At 36.0% G+C, this 20,064-nt stretch overlaps 1 long non-coding RNA gene across 2 annotated transcripts in view; it reads left to right on the top strand.

Moving 5' to 3' along the window:
* The window catches only part of LOC128558687 (uncharacterized), a 33,894-nt gene extending 14,082 nt beyond the window's left edge, over positions 1-19,812 (top strand). The window contains exons 5-9 of one of the 2 annotated variants that reach the window (XR_008371820.1): positions 3,844-4,184; positions 12,156-12,280; positions 14,300-14,413; positions 14,564-14,712; positions 19,347-19,812. This is a non-coding gene — a long non-coding RNA (uncharacterized LOC128558687). Of the gene's footprint in view, positions 1-3,843; positions 4,185-12,155; positions 12,281-14,299; positions 14,414-14,563; positions 14,713-18,689; positions 19,012-19,346 lie in introns of those variants that run through there. The other variant, XR_008371819.1, reaches the window with a different exon arrangement.
* The last annotated feature ends 252 nt before the right edge of the window (positions 19,813-20,064 follow it).

Genomic DNA, 20,064 nt, shown 5'->3' on the forward strand with positions numbered 1-20,064 from the left:
CCTGAACTCGGCGGTCGAAATGGGGTATTTCTAGAATACCTAGAAGTTTACATAACTCTTGAAACAAATTTGACTGAAATTGCGCTCCTTGATCGGTATGAATAGGAAGGGGTATGCCAAACCTTGAAAATACATTTTTGGTGAGCTTTTGTGATCCCCCTGTGTCCGTCGTCAGTCGTCAACAATTTGACTGTTAACACTCTAGAGGTCACAATTTTGACCCAATCTTAATGAAACTTGGTCAGAATGTTACCCCCAATAAAATCTTGGACGAGTTCGATATTGGGTCATCTGGGGTCAGAAACTAGGTCACCTGGTCAAATCGAAGGAAAAGCTTGTTAACACTCTAGAGGTCAAAATTTTGACCCAATCTTAATGAAACTTGGTCAGAATGTTACCCTTAATGAAATCTTGGAAAAAAAAGTTTGATATTGGGTCATCTAGGGTTAAAAACTAGGTCACCAGGTCAAATCAAAGGAAAAACTTAACACTCTAGAGGTCACAATTTTGACCTAATCTTAATGAAACTTGGTCAGAATGTTACCCTGAATAAAATCTTGGATGATTTTGATATTGGGTCATCTAGGGTCAAAATCTAGGTCATCAGGGCAAATCAAAGGAAAAGCTTTTTAACACTATAGAGGCCACATTTATGACTATATCTTCATGAAACTTGGTCAGACTGTTAATCATGATGATCTTAAAGTCCAGTTTGAATCTGGGTCATGTAGGGTCAAAAAGTAGGTCACAAGGTCAAATCAAAGGAAAAGCTAGTTAACACTCTAGAGGCCACATTTATGACCATATCTTAATGAAACTTGGTCAGAATGTTAATCTTGGTGATCTATAGGTCAAGTTCAAATCTGGGTCAGGTGGAGTCAAAAACTAGGTCACCAGGTCAAATGAAAGGAAAAGCTTGTTAACACTCTAAGAGGCCACATTTATGACTGTATCTTCCTGAAACTTAGAATGTTAATCTTGATGATCTTTAGGTCAAGTTTGAATCTGGGTCATGTGGGGTCAAAAACTAGGTCACCAGGTCAAATCAAAGAAAAAGTTAACACTTTAGAGGCCACATTTATGACCATATCATAATGAAACTATCTTGATGATCTTTAGGTCAAAAGGTCAGGTGAGCAGTACAGGGCCATCATGGCCCTCTTGTTCAGTTAACGTGTTAGCGACTGTAACTGTTGCTAAAATTCAGTAATGAGCTCTGCCTCTGTCCATTTCGTAAAATAATCTGATACTACCATTAAATACTGATTATTGTTCGCAGTTTACAGGTGGGCCTACAAAATCTATAGCTACTCCTTCCCATTTAGCACCAGAGGTGAACTGTTTCATAGGGGCCTTAAATTTAGTTTTTGGCATTTTTAGCTCGACTATACGAAGTATAAGGAGAGCTATCCTACTCGCCCCAGCGTCGGCGTCGGCGTCTTTCCGCGTCCCCACCTTGGTTAAAGTTTTGGTGCACTTTCTCTTTTTTCAACTTATCTCTGTAATTACTTGATGGATTTGATTCAAACTTGAAATACTTATTCCACATCATCATCCACATCATCTGACATAACTCTGGCACCAATATTTCATGAATTATCCCCCCTTTTCACTTAGATTTTCAGGTTAAAGTTTTGATGCACTTTCACTCTATCTCTGTTATTACTGAATGGATTTGATTCAAACTTAAAATAGTTGTTCAGCATCATCACCCACATCATATGACACAAAGTGCATAACTCTGGCACCATTTTTTCATGAATTATTCCCCCTTTTTACTTAGAATTTCAGGTTAAAGTTTTGGTGCACTTTCCCTCTATCTCTGTTATTACTGAATGGATTTGATTCAAACTTAAAATAGTTGTTCAGCATCATCACCCACATCATATGACACAAAGTGCATAACTCTGGCACCATTTTTTCATGAATTATTCCCCCTTTTTACTTAGAATTTCAGGTTAAAGTTTTGGTGCACTTTCCCTCTATCTCTGTTATTACTGAATGGATTTGATTCAAACTTAAAATAGTTGTTCAGTATCATCAGCCACATCATATGACACAAGAGACATAACTCAGGCACAATTTTTCATGAATTATTCCCCTTTTTACTTAGAATTTCAGGTTAAAGTTTTATGCACTTTCACTCTATCTCTGTTATTACTGAATGGATTTGATTCAAACTTAAAATAGTTGTTCAACATCATCACCCACACCATATGACGCAAGGTGCATAACTCTGGCACCAATTTTTCATTAATTATTCCCTCTTTTTACTTAGAATTTTAGGTTAAAGTTTTGATGCACTTTCACTCTGTCTGTTATTACTGAATGGATTTGATTCAAACTTAAAATAGTTGTTCAGCATCATCACCCACATCATATGACACAAAGTGCATAACTCTGGCACCATTTTTTCATGAATTATTCCCCCTTTTTACTTAGAATTTCAGGTTAAAGTTTTGGTGCACTTTCCCTCTATCTCTGTTATTACTGAATGGATTTGATTCAAACTTAAAATAGTTGTTCAGCATCATCACCCACATCATATAACACAAAGTGCATAACTCTGGCACCATTTTTTCATGAGTTATTCCCCCTTTTTACTTAGAATTTCAGGTTAAAGTTTTGGTGCACTTTCCCTCTATCTCTGTTATTACTGAATGGATTTGATTCAAACTTAAAATAGTTGTTCAACATCATCACCCACATCATATGACACAAGAGACATAACTCTGGCACAATTTTTCATGAATTATTCCCCTTTTTACTTAGAATTTCAGGTTAAAGTTTTATGCACTTTCACTCTATCTCTGTTATTACTGAATAGATTTGATTCAAACTTAAAATAGTTGTTCAACATCATCACCCACACCATATGACGCAAGGTGCATAACTCTGGCACCAATTTTTCATTAATTATTCCCTCTTTTTACTTAGAATTTTAGGTTAAAGTTTTGATGCACTTTCACTCTGTCTGTTATTACTGAATGGATTTGATTCAAACTTAAAATAGTTGTTCAACATCATCACCCACACTGTATGACACAAGCTGCATAACTCTGACATCAATATTTAATGAATTATGCCCCTTTTTGCTTAGGATATACTTATATAGTGTTCTGATACATTTTATCTTTACCTCTCTTATTACTTTAAGTTGATATTTTTGACATAGACACAGGCTATTGTGCAATATCTTCATCCACAGTTGGAGTCATTAAACACTCCAGTGACAGCTCTAGTTTCCTCAGATGTGCCCAGTTTCACTATCCAGCATCGAAATAGTCAAGCGCGCTGTCTCCTGTGACAGCTCTTGTTCTAGATGCACATACACTACATTTTCAACACCACTTCTCCACAGCATCACGCACACCGTAAAAGAAAAATTTCTGTCTTATTCTTTTCAAGGTTTTCTTCACACCTAGATATGAACTGGTCAGAGAGTCGTGAGATTCCGACAATATAAACTGGGTCACCCTAAGCACCCCTTATTTCTACAATGAAATAATCGATATGAATAATCAGCCTAAGGTCAACCATTGCGGTCAAGTTGCCACTACTATATTATTCACCAGTTTGGTTATTTGGTATAATGTCATTCATTATGAAGAAAAATCTGTTCTGCAGCCTTGATTGATAAAGATACATGTTTACAGTTGAACTTGCCTTACCAGCAACCTATATCAAGAAGTCACTTGACTTAAGGAGCCAGTCAGCTTACTTTTAAGTTGACTTTCTGTTCTAATATCAATTAAGCAGCCACCTGTCTTAAGCAGCCAGATTGTGTTGTACCCTTTGTTGACTGCTTAACACAGGTTTGACTGTATTATTATTATACTTCAGGTGTGCAGGGTTCCCGATTGTTCCACTCCAGAGTACCATGCAGAGAAATGTGTCAGATATATGTTGCCTCTGTCCTGTCTGTGTCTTCAGTAAAACACCAACACCATTTTCTCCGCTGGTATCCCAGGCACCAAAAGGTATTCTGGCCCAACACCAAATAGATGTTCCAGCCTGACACCATAAGGGTATTCGGGCCCAACACCAAATAGCTATTCCAGCCCGATTCCTGGATATTCCAGCTAAACACCTAGTTCAACAGCAATACCGTCCTGAAGACCAGCACCTACAGTGTGGGAAGCCCATTGTTGGACCCAAAATTGAAGCCATGTCTGCAAACATAGGTAAATATTACTTCTTACTTAAGAAATAATAAATCTGTTCCAATATTTTATCAGTTTATAAAATATGGGCAGGAGTTTGGATGCATCATAATTAAATCACAAGTGCATAGCACAAGTGATTTAATTATTTGCATCCAAACGACTGTCCATATTTTATTAACTGATAAAATTATTGAAATATGCTTATTATTTCGATTCTAACAACACAAATTATTTCGATTCTAACAACGCAAATTATTTGCATTTTACAATATTACATTTTCAGCGTAATACGTCATTCGGATCACATGCTGTTACAATTTACCCCCGTGGTTAAAAAGTGTTGCATAGCCAACCGAACTTATAGAAACTAGTTTTTAGCTCACCTGTCACAAAGTGACAAGGTGAGCTTTTGTGATCGCGCGGTGTCCGTCGTCCGTCCGTGCGTCCGTCCGTAAACTTTTGCTTGTGACCACTCTAGAGGTCACATTTTTCATGGGATCTTTATGAAAGTTGGTCAGAATGTTTATCTTGATGATATCTAGGTCAAGTTCGAAACTGGGTCACGTGCGGTCAAAAACTAGGTCAGTAGGTCTAAAAATAGAAAAACCTTGTGACCACTCTAGAGGTCACATTTTTCATGGGATCTTCATGAAAGTTGGTCAGAATGTTCATCTTGATGATATCTAGGTCAAGTTCGAAACTGGGTCATGTGCGGTCAAAAACTAGGTCAGTAGGTCTAAAAATAGAAAAACCTTGTGACCACTCCAGAGGTCACATTTTTCATGGGATCTTTATGAAAGTTAGTCAGAATGTTCATCTTGAAGATATCTAGGTCAAGTTCGAAACTGGGTCACGTGCCTTCAAAAACTAGGTCAGTAGGTCTAAAAATAGAAAAACCTTGTGACCTCTCTAGAGGCCATATATTTCACAAGATCTTCATGAAAATTGGTCAGAACGTTCACCTTGATGATATCTAGGTCAAGTTCGAAAATCGTTCACGTGCCGTCAAAAACTAGGTCAGTAGGTCAATTAATAGAAAAACCTTGTGACCTCTCTAAAGACCATATTTTTCATGGGATCTGTATGAAAGTTGGTCTGAATGTTCATCTTGGTGATATCTAGGTCAAGTTCGAAACTGGGTCACGTGCGGTCAAAATCTAGGTCAGTAGGTCTAAAAATAGAAAAACCTTGTGACCTCTCTAGAGGCCATATATTTCATGACATCTTCATGAAAATTGGTCAGAACGTTCACCTTGATGATATCTAGGTCAAGTTCGAAAGTGGGTCACGTGCTATCAAAAACTAGGTCAGTAGGTCAAATAATAGAAAAACCTTTTGACCTCTCTAGAGGCCATATTTTTCATGGGATCTGTATGAAAATTAATCTGAATGTTCATCTTGATGATATCTAGGTCAAGTTCGAAAGTGGGTCACGTGCCATCAAAAACTAGGTCAGTAGGTCAAATAATAGAAAAACCTTGTGACCTCTCTAGAGGCCATATTTTTCATTGGATCTGTATGAAAATTGGTCTGAATGTTCATCTTGATGATATCTAGGTCAAGTTCGAAACAGGGTCATGTGCGATCAAAAACTAGGTCAGTAGGTCTAAAAATAGAAAAACCTTGTGACCTCTCTAGAGGCCATACTTGTGAATGGATCTCTATAAAAATTGGTCAGAATGTTCACCTTGATGATATCTAGGTCAAGTTTGAAACTGGGTCACGTGCCATAAAAAACTAGGTCAGTAGGTCAATTAATAGAAAAACCTCGTGACCTCTCTAGAGGCCATACTTTTCATGGGATCTGTATGAAAGTTGGTCTGAATGTTCATCTTGATGATATCTAGGTCAAGTTTGAAACTGAGTCAACTGCGGTCAAAAACTAGGTCAGTAGGTCTAAAATTATTAATATCTTTTGACCTCTCTAGAGGCCATATTTTTCAATGGATCTCCATGAAAATTTATCTGAATGTTCACCTTGATGATATCTAGGTCAGTTTCGAAACTGGGTCATGTGCGGTCAAAAACTAGGCCAGTAGGTATAAAAATAGAAAAACCTTGTGACCTCTCTAGAGGCCATATTTTTCATGAGATCTTCATGAAAATTAGTGAGAATGTTCACCTTGATGATATCTAGATAAAGTTCAAAACAGGGTCACATACCTTCGAAAACTAGGTCAATAGGTCAAATAATAGAGAAACCTAGAGACCATATTTTTCAATGGATCTGCATGAAAATTGGTCTGAATTTTTATCTTGATAATATCTAGGTCAAGTTCAAAACTGGGTCACATGAACTCAAAAACTAGGTCACTATGTCAAATAATAGAAAAAACGACGTCATACTCAAAACTTGGTCATGTGGGAAGAGGTGAGCGATTCAGGACCATCATGGTTCTCTTGTTTTAACATAATTTTGAGAAGTATTTATAAACTAACAATCTAACAGCTCGCAAACTATTTATCAACAGAATCATCAACTTTTGTTATTTGACCCAAGTGTTGGGAGCTTAACTTTTGTGTGATGTCACATCATTATGACATCATACTTTGTCATTCTTTTATGACATCACTGTGCTGAATCATAACTGAGCTAATTAGTTTGTAAAGATCAAAACGTGTTTTATGGCCCTGCACATAAGTCAGTACGACTTTTTCAAGGGGCAGGACGTGAGGTGGTTGCACACTTGGTTCAAGCGAGCAAAATGGTTGCAAACTTACAAAATGGCGAATATTTTCTGAAATCATCGCGTGTTCGCTTGTTTTTTTATCGGGTAAATGGGTTTCTGTGGTATTTTGAACTCTATGGATATGTGCATGCGTCAGTTCTATGTCTACGTCACACTCAGTTTTGCGTTTCAGCATTGCATGCATCAGTTCTATGTCTACATCACACTCGGTTTTGCGTTTCAGCGTTGTAGATTTCTCGAAGTTATTGAAATTATAAAATGGTCATGTCCATGTTTTGAAATTTAAATTATGTTGTTTCCTGCCGTTTTTAACATTCTAATGATCAAACTAGCCTGTTTTGGGGCCCTTAAATGAGACAAAACAACTAATTGTGAAGAATTCTATAAACGTTTGGCTCTGCATGTTTTCGGGATAGTGCTATACCCAAATAAATCTTGTTTAAGCTAGTTTTTGTTGCAAACTTGTACTTCAGGCAATTTCTGTTGCAAACTTTTTTTGGAAAAAAATAGTGTCCAACTCTCAGAGAATGTTTATTGTGCAACTGGTTGAAGAGACAAATAAAACATTTCCTCAAAGTTGCAGCAGATAGCGCGAAATTTTATAATTCTATTTCTAATCACGTATAACGACGTTTGGGCACAAAACAGAGACTTATTTTTAGCTTTTTGTGATTTTGGACAATCAGTGAAATAATATGGTCGATGTTTTGCTATGGCGTGCACTAGCCTTGTGTGTATCTTGCCCAAGAAATTACTTAATGCTAAGCGGTTAATCTGATAAGTTCTTGACTCAATTCTTAGTCCCAATTCTAAGTTCCCATCTCCATTGACCTGTATTTATAATTGAAGAAAATTTGTTTAAGATATTTTACATAAAAGAAATATTATAATCGAACTAATATATAGCAAACTTATGTTTTAATTTCAATCGAACTGAAATCTACAGTATTGTATTTCCTTGTTCAATTTAATTTTCAGGCAAAAACGCAAAACTGTGACAGCGATGTGAATTCTCCACTGGAATGTGGTATTAGCGAAAAGAAATCCCGTTCACAGTTTTGTGCTTCAACGCATTTGTCGTCACATGAAACAACAAACATGATTTGTTCATAAAAACTATTTTTCGTAAAATATTAGTACATGTAGTTTTGATAGAAAAAACAACACATTTATATTCAACAGTGATGTAATAACATAATGACATAAATGCATACGTTATGTTTCATTTCTAGATTAAATGTACAAAAATATATCCCAGTCTTAAGATATGATTATGATGCAAAATGTTTTGAACTCATTAGAAGTTATAGTAGTTGTTCATCCACTGCGCAGTCTTGTGTCGATATAACATGATCATAATACGAAACAAGGCTATTGAGTGTTGGTGATAAGATACATGTAAAATACCCATTTAAGGACATGCGGCATAGTTCATACTGTTTCTGAAACCTAAATTGCCGTCTTTGAATATCTTATAAGTCATACTACAGTGTGTCAAAACTAAATATTTCGATACTAACACTAAAACACATGGACGATGTACAATGAGAGTAAAACTGAGATAAAATGTTTAACTCATCTATGTTACAGTGTAACATCTGCTGATACATGAATGTAGTTCCCATCATTTTATCACATGCTTAATTTTGTCGTTTAAAGTTTCTGATTGGAAAATTGAATGGTTTTAAACAGAAAGAAGAAGTACCACAAACAACTTCGGCCAAAGCAAAACCCAAGTTGCACGGTATCCAAAAAGATGTGATCTTGGACACAAGCAACTTTATTATGGCAAAATTGAAAACAGTGGAGTTGGCATTTTTTGTGGTGGCAATCAACAGAAAACATCATAATTACCGTAAAAACTCGAATATATGACACAGGTTTTTTACTGTTTTTTTTTTCATTTTCTCAAAGGGATGCGTAATATATACCATGGTAGGGCTTCAGACATTTTTTTCCAGCTTGAAAACCCGAAATTATCGGCAAAAATTGGACAATTTTGTCAAATGTCATGTGTTTACATTTTGGGCCGTGCTTTTTTAATCTCCTGTTGAAGAGCGTTTTATTGGGCGGGTCTCAAAACACGTACGGAACAGAACCTCTGATGATATATGGTAAAGTTGATTTTATTTGTGAGTTTAAATTTTTTGTATTTGTAAATTTAATTAATAAGTATCGTACATATCCAGAGCAACTGATAATGTGTCAGTTTAATAATTAGGCAAAATACAAAATTTCGCGGTTCCTGGTTGTAGGTGTTTGATCATTAAAATCATTATCTTTCAAGGATGCTCAAATAAATTGCAATTAAAACCAATCATTTGTTATTTCTTTATTTCCAGCAAATTATTACTGATCAATACAGCAGCTCGTACATTGTTAAACAAACACGCTAATTAGATTTTCTCGTTTGATGTGCCCATAATTATGAGATGTTTGTTCGCACGTCTGTTAAAGTGTACTAAAGTGTTGACAGCTTGAGAAAGTTCTCAAATACTTTAGAAAGAATTTGTCTGTCAGTGATTGTCACTGTTGTCTGTAACTGATTATGCAGCTATTGCGATTTTCACGAGAAATCGTTTTTACGCATGCCGCTAATGGCCACTTTCGACTTTGTAAACAACGTTTTTGACTGATTTTTCAGTGCGTGATATATTCCAATGTAAGCACTTTTCCCAAGATTTTGTTACAAGATGGGGGTGCGTAATATACATGCTAGCATGATATATTCGAGTTTTTACGGTATGTTTGTTCATTTTCAGAGAAGACGGATTTAATCGCAGCCAAACATTTTCTTGTTATAGTTTATCAATTTCAATCCACTGTTTACAGCAAAACTGTTGCGCTGTATTTTAATTTGTGAGTTCGCTCAAAATATAGTCTTAGTGGACTCGTCAACTCTGTAATGTGACTTAACTGGTCGAACACCTCTTGATATATCATTCAATTTTCTTAATGTTCCATACTTTGGTACGCTTCCTTTCCTTCTGTTAAACTCGTGGTCTCTGCAATAAAAAGTAACACTGGTAATTTGTGTAATATATTGCAATGTAATGCAAAATAAACGATACATAATATAAAGAACTGAACATTCAACATTATACACTGTTGCACTTGACACTTTTGTTTTGTTTCTAACAATTAAAATAAATTTTGCAAGTAAACGGCATTTCAATGTTTGTCCTTGCCATTCATTTCTGTAGCAATACTTATATGTCTTCTGTATTATGGCACTGCAATTAATTTACTTTTCGTTACTGGTTGGTAACCAACATTGCTTGTGTGTACTATAATATTACGCAAAAAATGTATCTGACTTTAGGTTGCTAAAATTGTTGGTTCAGAATAGGAATAGAAAATAAGAATAGGCTTACAAAATTTTATAAATTGTCTTTGATACCAATAACACTTACCTAACGGTTATTTCTGATATACATGCTAGCGTAGTTTGTTCAACTAATGAAGATTCATGTTCATGCTCTCGGGTCATAATAGCGTCTGATGCTCATAGCATCTAGACCTGAAAAGATCTGAAAGAAAACAACTGCATGTTAAAGTCGTTGTCTGTATAGTGTGTATAGATGGACAAGATCCAAAAGACAAAATGTACCTATAGACAATGTCTCTGAAAGTTTAATTTTATTTCTGCTTGCAATCTAGACAGCTGAATCTATAAACAGGTATTTAGGAACACTAACCCTAATCCTACCAGGTTTCATGAAAACATGATAAGGTTTTTTTTTATCAACAGTTATATTAAAATATCAAAGGGCCATTTGATGCTGTAAAAATGTACGACCCTAAACAGAAAAGAAATGTACACAAGTTGCACAATAAACGTTCTCTGATAGTTGGGCACTATTTTTTTTTTTTTTTCAGAAAAAGTTTGCAACAGAAATTGCTTGAAGTACAAGTTTTGCAACAAAAAAGAGCTTGAACAAGATTTATTTGGGTATAGCACTATCCCAAAAACATGCAGAGCCAAACCTTTATAGAATTCTTCACAATTGGTTGTTTTGTCTCGTTTAAGGGCCCCAAAACAGGCTAGTTTGATCATTAGAATATAAAAAATGGCAAGAAACGACGCAATTCAAATATCAAAACATGAACATGACCATTTTATAACTTCAATAACTTCGAGAATTCGAAATCTACAATGCTGAAATGCAAAACCGAGTGTGACGTAGACATAGAACTGATGCATGCAAATATCCATAGAGTTCAAAATACCAAGAAACCCACTTTCCTGATAAAAAAACAAGAGAACACGCGATGATTTCAGAAAATATCCGCCATTTTGTAAGTTTGCAACCATTTCACTCGCTTGAACCAAGTGTGCAACCACTTCACGTCCTGCCCCTTGTTTTTATCGATTATATTAAGTTTTTGAAATGTTGTTTACAACCGTTTGGTGCTGGATGTATGTAATGGAACAGAAGTAGAATCTCCTATGTTACAGTCATAGGGGTAAAATATAATACTATCAGCCAACCATATTTTATCAAAGATTCATATATAGGCTGTTTGCTATATCCTTATATAGCAATTAATGTGTGTCATGTTAGAGTGGTACATAAAGTAGCTGGGGACCAGCTTGTATAATTTAAAAAATCAAGAAGTAGAAAGGACTGCCAGAATATAAGATTCTCAATATCTGTAAATTCTCTTGTACCATGTGATATTTTGAGTGAAAAAAGAAAATAAACAAACCATTCAGTTATGCCTAGAAAGTTGTGCTTAAACTTGTCATTCTTTTTTGGGGAAAATATTCAATTAAATACTTACGAAAATACATAGTATCTTGAAACAGTGAAGAAAGATTATTTGTTCTATTTAGGTTACTGTAAGTATAAGGGCTCACGGTACAAACAGGATGCTACTTGAGAAGGTGATTGTCCGTACATCTGTACATGCATTGATGAAAACAGTGTACAGTACCAGTGCCAGGAACAGTAAATACTTTTAAAGTAACAGCCTTTTATGCTTCCTCGAAATTTGGATGTAGGGGGCATAATGTGCTGAGTATCATATGGTGTATACATACAGTAAATACTAAAACAGTAAGTTTAATTTGTACTTCAGCTGTTTGAGTAACTAACAGTTTCTCAACATTGAAAGTTTTGGAAAGAAAACAAGATAAGCAGCCCTGTCAAACTTTGGACAAAAGCTATAATAGTTCTGTCTACTACTGTCTAGTATTTAACAGTTTACTAGTTACTGACATGTAATAAAAGTTTGGCAATGAAAAAAGAAGTTAAAAATTGTAATGATCCTAAAATATAAACCAATTATTTGACAGGTGCCCATGTTATGTGGATCCACAGCCATACTGTAAGATGGTTCAGAATCCTGCCAACAAGTGCTGCATGAAACCCTCATGCAATGCTTGTTCACAAACACCTACACCACAGACATACTCACCAGGTAAATATTCTGGTTAAGTCCAGACATTTCTCTAAGGTGATAGGTTTTGATGCAAACATTGGTGTTTTCATGACATGATAATGTTTGTAAGAAAAGGATCCAAAAACTAATGCTTTACATTTTGTAGTAAATTTTCAGCTAGACTATTTGAAGAATAAGTAGAGCTGTCTTTCTCACCATGGTGTCGGCATCGGCATCACACCTTGGTGAAGTGTTTTTTTACACCCCGACAACAAAGTTGTAAGGGGGGGTATACTGGTTTCAGGTTATCTGTCTGTCTGTCTGTCTGTCCGTCTGTCTGTCCGTAGACACAGTCTTGTGCGCACCATCTCTCCTCATCCCCTTGACACAATTTGAAACTTCACACAAGTGATCAGTAACAACAGTTGTTGTGCATGGGGCATGTTAGGTTCTTTCAACGACAAAAATTGCAGAGTTATGGGGCTTTGTTTCTTGTTAACATACTATGTACTAACAGTCTGCATATGCAGTCTTGTGCACGCCTAATCTTCCGAACCCTTGCACACAATTTAATGAAACTTCACACAAGTGATCAGTACCAGCCCTAGTTGTGCATGATGCATGTTACGTTCTTTTAGATAAATATTCTGCATAGTTATGGGACTTTGTTTTCACTGTATACATACAGTCTATATACATACAGTCCACATAATTATGCAATCTTGTGTGCATCAAATTACAATGTACTGTGTCATTGCATTCGGTGAGGGGGGGAGGGGGGGGTACATTCATCATCTTTAGTGATAGCTCTAGTTGAACCAGTCCAGATTTTGACAAAACCTTTTAAAGTTATGAAACTTTCAACACTTGTGTACCATTACCTTGTCCAGTTTTAGGTAAGAGAGCATAACTTCAAGGATTTTGGCTGAATTATGGCCCCTTTGAGCTTACAAATCTAGGTTAAGTTTTTCGTACCAGTTAATATTTTGTGTAAACTGTCTGACATAATTATGGCTTTGAAACTTTTATCATTCTGTTCTTGGGCCAATACTATTCATACTGTATATCAATGACCTTCCACTACACACAGGCAATTCATCAATTGACATGTTTGTAGATAATACAACAACATCTGCCTGGGTAAATCAGTAATGGAAGTACAAAATACACTACAGGCTGACATAAGGTCGGTGGTTCTACCCAGGTGCCCGCTTGTGATGAAATAATGCACGGAGGGGCACCTGGGGTCTTCCTCCACCATTACAGCTGGAAAGTCGCCATATGACCTATCATGTGTCAGTGCGACGTTAAATCCAAAAAAAAAAAAATGGTGCACTGATAACTCAATGCTTCCTAATACATCTAAAACAAAAGCTATGTACATCATTGCCTCCTATAACAAAAATAAAAAAACAAATTACACAACCCGTAATATACTGTTCAAATGCAGGGTGAAGCACTTTCATACTTATCCACGGAGAAACTTTAAGGAGTACTGTAAAATCATTAAATTTCGTGGGCATGAAATTTCGTGGTTTTGGTCAAAATGGCAATTTCATTGGGTTAAGAATTCGTGGATTTCAACTTTTGAACATAAAATGAATGGGAATTTTACTTGTTCGTTGGGATTAAATTTCGTGGATTGACTCAACCACAAAATCCACAAAAATAATGATTTCACAGTACATGTGGATAAACATCAAAACTTGAAGTATCAGGTTGAACAGACCATGAAAAAATGCAATACATATTTATATCTTCTCTTACGGATAAAATCTTTCCTGAACTTACACTCCTGAAAGTTATTTATCAATAGTTATATTTTGCCACATTTTGATTATTGCCATACTTCCATCAATTCTTCGAATAGTCGATCGCATTGATTTTGAGGTTCAACTTTGACATTGGCTTACTTCTCTTACAAGGCCATATTTTGGGTGTATAATTAGTCACTCCTGTGACAGTCTTAGTTTTTTCTGTGAACAAATAAATATAATTAGAATGATAGAAAGTAGTATAAAGAATGCACTTTGATATTTTGGTACCAAATATTTGCAGATCTATGTGTATATGGAGAAGTACATATCAGGAAGGACAGTCGTGGTATGAGGGCTGTAACAATGTTTGTCGGTGTGGCAAATGTAACAAAAACATATACACATATAGACAAAGGTAAGTTGTATGTGCTCATTAGTCTGTTTTGTCAGTTTCATTTCTTTATAAAATTAAACCCAACACTATATAATGAATTTCTCATACCAGACATGGCTTTCAGCTGCCACAAGACCCTAAAAGATCTTATATATTTATGACACTTTGCAGATTTGCAATGCATGTTACTATCCCACAAGGCTGTGTACTGGTTCCTGACCCAAAAGATCCCTCGTGCTGCTGGGTACCAAGTTGTTTGATTTCTCCAAAACAAACCATTGGTATAGTGGTTGCTCCTGAACCTACTGGAACCGTAACAGGTAAATTGTATGATAGTGTATTCTGTATGTGCAGGTGAAGCTAATGAAAATGATTTTTTTCGGGTTGTCTGTGGAAAAATATTATTGTTACACAGATATAAAGTAACCCAGCAGATGAAAAAAGATTAATTAAAGTGTTCATTTAATTTGTTGGAATAAAGTAGCTGTCTAACTATGTTAACAGTATTCTTACAGAGAATCAGTCAGTCTGTTTTTTACAGTAGAAAAGTACAGGGATTATTTTATTCCTGCCTTTATGCTTGTACTTGTTTCTTACTACAATTTTCATTTATACAAATGAAGTCAAGCCAGCAGTTCTTACTTGAAGGAATGGTTATGGTATTTTTATATATGTGGTTAATAATTGTACCTCCTAAACAACAAAGTTGTAAGGGGGGGTATATTGGTTTCAGGTTGTCTGTCTGTCTGTTCGTCCATCTGTCCATCCGTAGACACAATCTTGTGCGCACCATCTCTCCTCATCCCCTGGACACAATTTGATGAAACTTCACACAAGTGATTAGTAACAACAGTAGTTTTGGATGGTGCATGTTGGGTTCTTTCAGAAAAAAAATGCAGAGTTACAGGACTTTGTTTTTTGTTAATATACTATATACATAGACACAATCTTGTGCGCACCATCTCTCCTCATCCCTTTTACACAATTTAATGAAACTTCACACAAGTGATCAGTAACAACAGTAGTTGTGCATGGGGCATGTTAGGTTCATTCAGAGAAATGTTTTGCAGAGTTACGGCACTTTGTTTTTTGTTACTATACTGTATACATAAACACAATCTTGTGCTCACCATCTCTCCTCATCCCCTTGACACAATTGAATGAAACTTCACACAAGTGATCAAGTCAACAAGTCAACAATTTTTGTTTTTGTAATTAAAGGCCACCGGCCCACAATACATAAATTTTTAATTATGCATGTTTGAATCAAGTGAGTATTCTCCCTCATTCACATCAATAATCTATATATTCAGTAACAACAGAGTTTGTGCATGGGGCATGTTAGGTCCTTTCAAAAAAAATTTGAAAGAATTATGCCCCTTTTTAACTTAGAATTTTTTGTTAAAATTTTTGATAAAGTCAAATATCTCTGTTACTATCGAAGCTTTTGACTTGAAACTTAAAATACTTATTTACCATCAAATCTACACAAAGAGAAACAATCCCCATAACTCTGATTTGAATTTTGACATAATTATGCCCCTTTTTATCTGTTACTATTAAAGCTTTTGACTTGAAAGTCAAAATAGTTATTTACTATCAAAGTCTACACCAGGAGAAACAATCCCAATAACTCTGATTTGAATTTTGACAGAGTTATGTCCCTTTGTAACTTGGAATTTTTTTTACTGGCAAAGCTCTAATTCAGAGTCAAGCGCTGAGAAAAGTCGAGCATGCTGTCTTATGGACAGCTCTTGTTATAACTTTTCACCAGTGAAGAAAAGGAAAGCATTTGATACTTTTCTCTATATTTTAGTGGTATTACCTGAAAATTGTACATGGAAAACCCATGCAGACATTTTTAGCTCTCCTGAGCACAAAGTGCTTAAAGGAGAGCTTTAGTGATCACCCAGTGTCAGTCGTCTGTCGTCAGTTGTCTGTTGTCAACAATTTGACTGTTAACACTCTAGAGGTCACAATTCTGGCCCAAACTTAATGAAACTTGGTCAGAATGTTACCCTCAATAAAATCTTGGAGGAGTTCGATATTGGGTCATATGGGGTCAAAAACTAGGTCACCATGTCAAATCAAAGGAAAAGCTTGTTAACCCTCTAGAGGTCACAATTTTGGCCCACTCTTAATGAAACTTGGTTAGAATGTTACTCTCAATAAAATCTTGGATGGGTTTGATATTGGGTCATCTGGGGTCAGAAACTAGGTCACGAGGTCAAATCAAAGGAAAAGCTTGTTTACACTCTAGAGGTCACAATTTTGGCCCAATCTTAATGAAACTTAGTCAGAATGTTACCCTCAATAAAATCTTGGACAAATTTGATATTGGGTCATCTGGGGTCAAAAACTAGGTCACCAGATCAAATCAAAGGAAAAGCTTGTTAACACTCTAGAGGTCTCAATTTTGGCCCAATTTTAATGAACTTGGTCAGTATGTTACCCTCAGTAAAATCTTGGATGAGATCGATATTGAGTCAACTAAGTTAAAAAAACTAGGTCACCAGGTTAAATCAAAGAAAAAGCTTGATAACACTCAAGAGGTCACAATTTAAGCCCAATCTTAATAAAACTTGGTCAGAATGTTACCCTTCATAAAATCTTGGGTGAGTGTGATGCTGGGTCATCTGTGGTCAAAAACTATGTCACCAGGTCAAATTAAAGGAAAAGCTTGTTAACACTGTAGAGACGTCATTAATGACTGTATCTTCATGAAACTTGGTCAAAATGTTTATCTTAATGATCTCAAGGTCCAGTCATGTGGGATTAAAATGTAGGTCACCAGGTCAAATCAAAGGGAAAGCTAGTTAACACTGTAGAAGCAACATTTATGACCATATCTTAATGAAACTTAATCAGAATGTTAACATTTTCGATCTATAGGTCAAGTTCAAATTTGGGTGAGGTGGGGTCAAAATCTAGGTCACTAGGTCATATCAAAGAAAAGCTTGTTTACACTGTAGAAGCCATATTTAATACTGTATCTTCATGAACCTTAGTCAGAATGTTAATGTGATGATCTTTAGGTCAAGTTTGAATCTGGGTCATGTTGGGTCAAAAACTAGGTCACCAGCGCAAATCAAAGGAAAAGCTAGTTAACACTGAAGAGCCACATTTATGACCATATCTTATTGAAACTTGGTCAGAATGTTAATCTTGATGATCTTTAGGTCAAGATCAAATCTGGGTCAGGTGGATCAAAAACTAGGTCACTAGGTCAAATCAAAGGAAAAACTTGTTAACAACGTAGAGGCCACATTTATGACTGTGTCTTTATGAAACTACCCTCAGTAAAATCTTGGATGAGTTTGATAATGGGTCATCTGAGTTCAAAAACTAGGTCACCAGGTCAGATCAAAGTAAAAGCTTGATAACACTCTAGAGGTCGCCCAAATTTTAATAAAACTTGGTCAGAATTTTACCCTCAATAAAATCTTGGACAAATTAGATGCCGGGTCATCTGGGGTCAAAAACTAGGTCACCAGGTCAAATCAAAGGAAAAGCTTGTTAACACTATAGAGACATCATTTATGACTGTATCTTCATGAAACATGGTCAGAATGTTTATCTTAATGATCTCAAGGTCCAGTTCGAATCTGGTTCATGTTAGTTAAAAAAAACTAGGTCATCAATTCATAGAAGGTGGGCCGGTGGTCTAGTGGTAACACGCTTGACTGTCAATCCAGAGGTCCGGGGTTCAAATCCCGGTCAAGGCACTGGAAATTTCTGACTAGCTCTTGAGTGTCTCCCACCTAACTAGAGGCCTGTACTGGTTCTTCCCAGGAAAGACGGCTTTGCGTGTATCAGTGCTATACACCGGGCACGTTAAAGAACCAGACTGTCTATTCGAAAAGAGCTAGGCTAAGTTAGCCGTACACGTCTGTATCTGAGAAGTTCTCTCTGAGTTCTGGAGGCTTTATCTCACTCTGTCCCTCTGGTCAGATCGCTCTATGTCTGTACTAGTAGAGGATGATTTCATGCCCAGTGCGGCTGCAGTTGCTGTAAAGCGCCTTTGAACGTGTTTAACATGAAAAGGGCGCTATATAAATCTGGTATAATAATAATAATAATTATCAGGTCAAATCAAAGGAAAAGCTAGTTAACACTGTAGAGGCCACATTTATAACCAGATCTTAATGAAACCTGGTCAGAATGTTAATCTTGATGATCTTTAGGTCAATAGGTCAGGTGAGCGATACAGGGCCTTCTTGGCCCTCTTGTTTAATTAAAATATACTGTTGTGTCCTTTTTGTTATAGAGTTAACCTTCCCTCTTGTATTTATTTTAGATGTCCACTGTTTCCACCTTCATCTTGTCCTTGGAGAGCCGACCCTGCACACTCGTGTTGTTTGATATCAGATCGTAACATTGGTAAAATTCCTGCCACAGTCCATCTACTAGGATACAGCTAGTATTCAATAAATCCAATCATTAAACCAACACCAGTAACTGGTGGCTACATCATTGGTAGTGGACTGATACCATATCAGACTGGTTCTGGCTTCGAAGGATCAACGCGCGAGTTTTCCTTTTGTTCCAAGAAGGTCCATATATCACTAACTTCCAACAAGACAATGCAGCATTGCAAAGGCATGTTCTGATTTGTAAATTTCTGCGGATTTTGCTTCCAGACATACCTGTACTGAAATATTCTGCCTTAAAGGTTTTCAGTTTTAAGATGTTTTCCTAGTTTTACAGAAATCCTTTGTTTTAGGAAGCCATTCAGCTTTGATGGTTCTTACCATACTAGTGTTAAGGTGTCTCCCCGGTATTGAAGTACTTTTGGGTCGTTGTATCCTAGGAAGTAGTTCTTTGAAATTTTGAAGTTCCCAATTTAAAGCCATCCCTACTTTGACATGTTAAATTCTAAATGTATTTACTGACACAGTGTACATTTTGTGTCATTTCTGATGTCATTAACAGTTGTTTTGTCTGTGTTTTTCAGGACTACATCTCTGCGCGGAAGGATTAAAAAACTACACCAGACAGGCGGCCATGACAGATATCAGTGGGAAATTTAAACATGGACTAGATACTTTGATGTGTAGCAAAAAAGTTCATTGTTGATGGTGGTGTTTTTCTGTGATATATTGACTGGGATAATATTACTCTTCAGAAATACAGAGCTGTCAATGTTGCAATTTTGTTGTGAAATTCACAATCCATGTCCAAAAGTGCTTGTTTTACTATACAGCAAAGAAGGAGAAATTGTACTGGGCCGACACCTATATGGAAAATAGTTAATTTGGAATTTCTCAGCAACCAAAGGGTTTACAGCAATGAAACTTCACACACTAGTAGCTGATAACAATAAAAACCAGTGGCTAAAAGGATTTTATCAAGGTTTGTGAAATTTTAATTTTATTGAATTTTTAAAAATTTAATAGTTAATTTTTCATTTAAATTAAGTAACAGTCATCTCCCCATGATTAACCAGTCATCTGCAACAGCGCAAAGACTTTCAACAAGAAAAAGACTATTAACTGGGCTATATAAGAGAAAATCATACAGATTTTTCTTGATTCAAAGAAAAATAAAAAAAATTTAATTTGTTTATTTTTTTTAGCTCACCTGTCACAGAGTGACAAGGTGAGCTTTTGTGATCGCGTGTCGTCCGTTCGTTCGTCCGTTCGTTTGTCCGTAAACTTTTGCTTGTGACCACT

This window comes from Mercenaria mercenaria, chromosome 7 (genome assembly GCF_021730395.1).
Source record: "Mercenaria mercenaria strain notata chromosome 7, MADL_Memer_1, whole genome shotgun sequence".
Classification (NCBI taxonomy): Eukaryota; Metazoa; Mollusca; class Bivalvia; order Venerida; family Veneridae; genus Mercenaria; species Mercenaria mercenaria.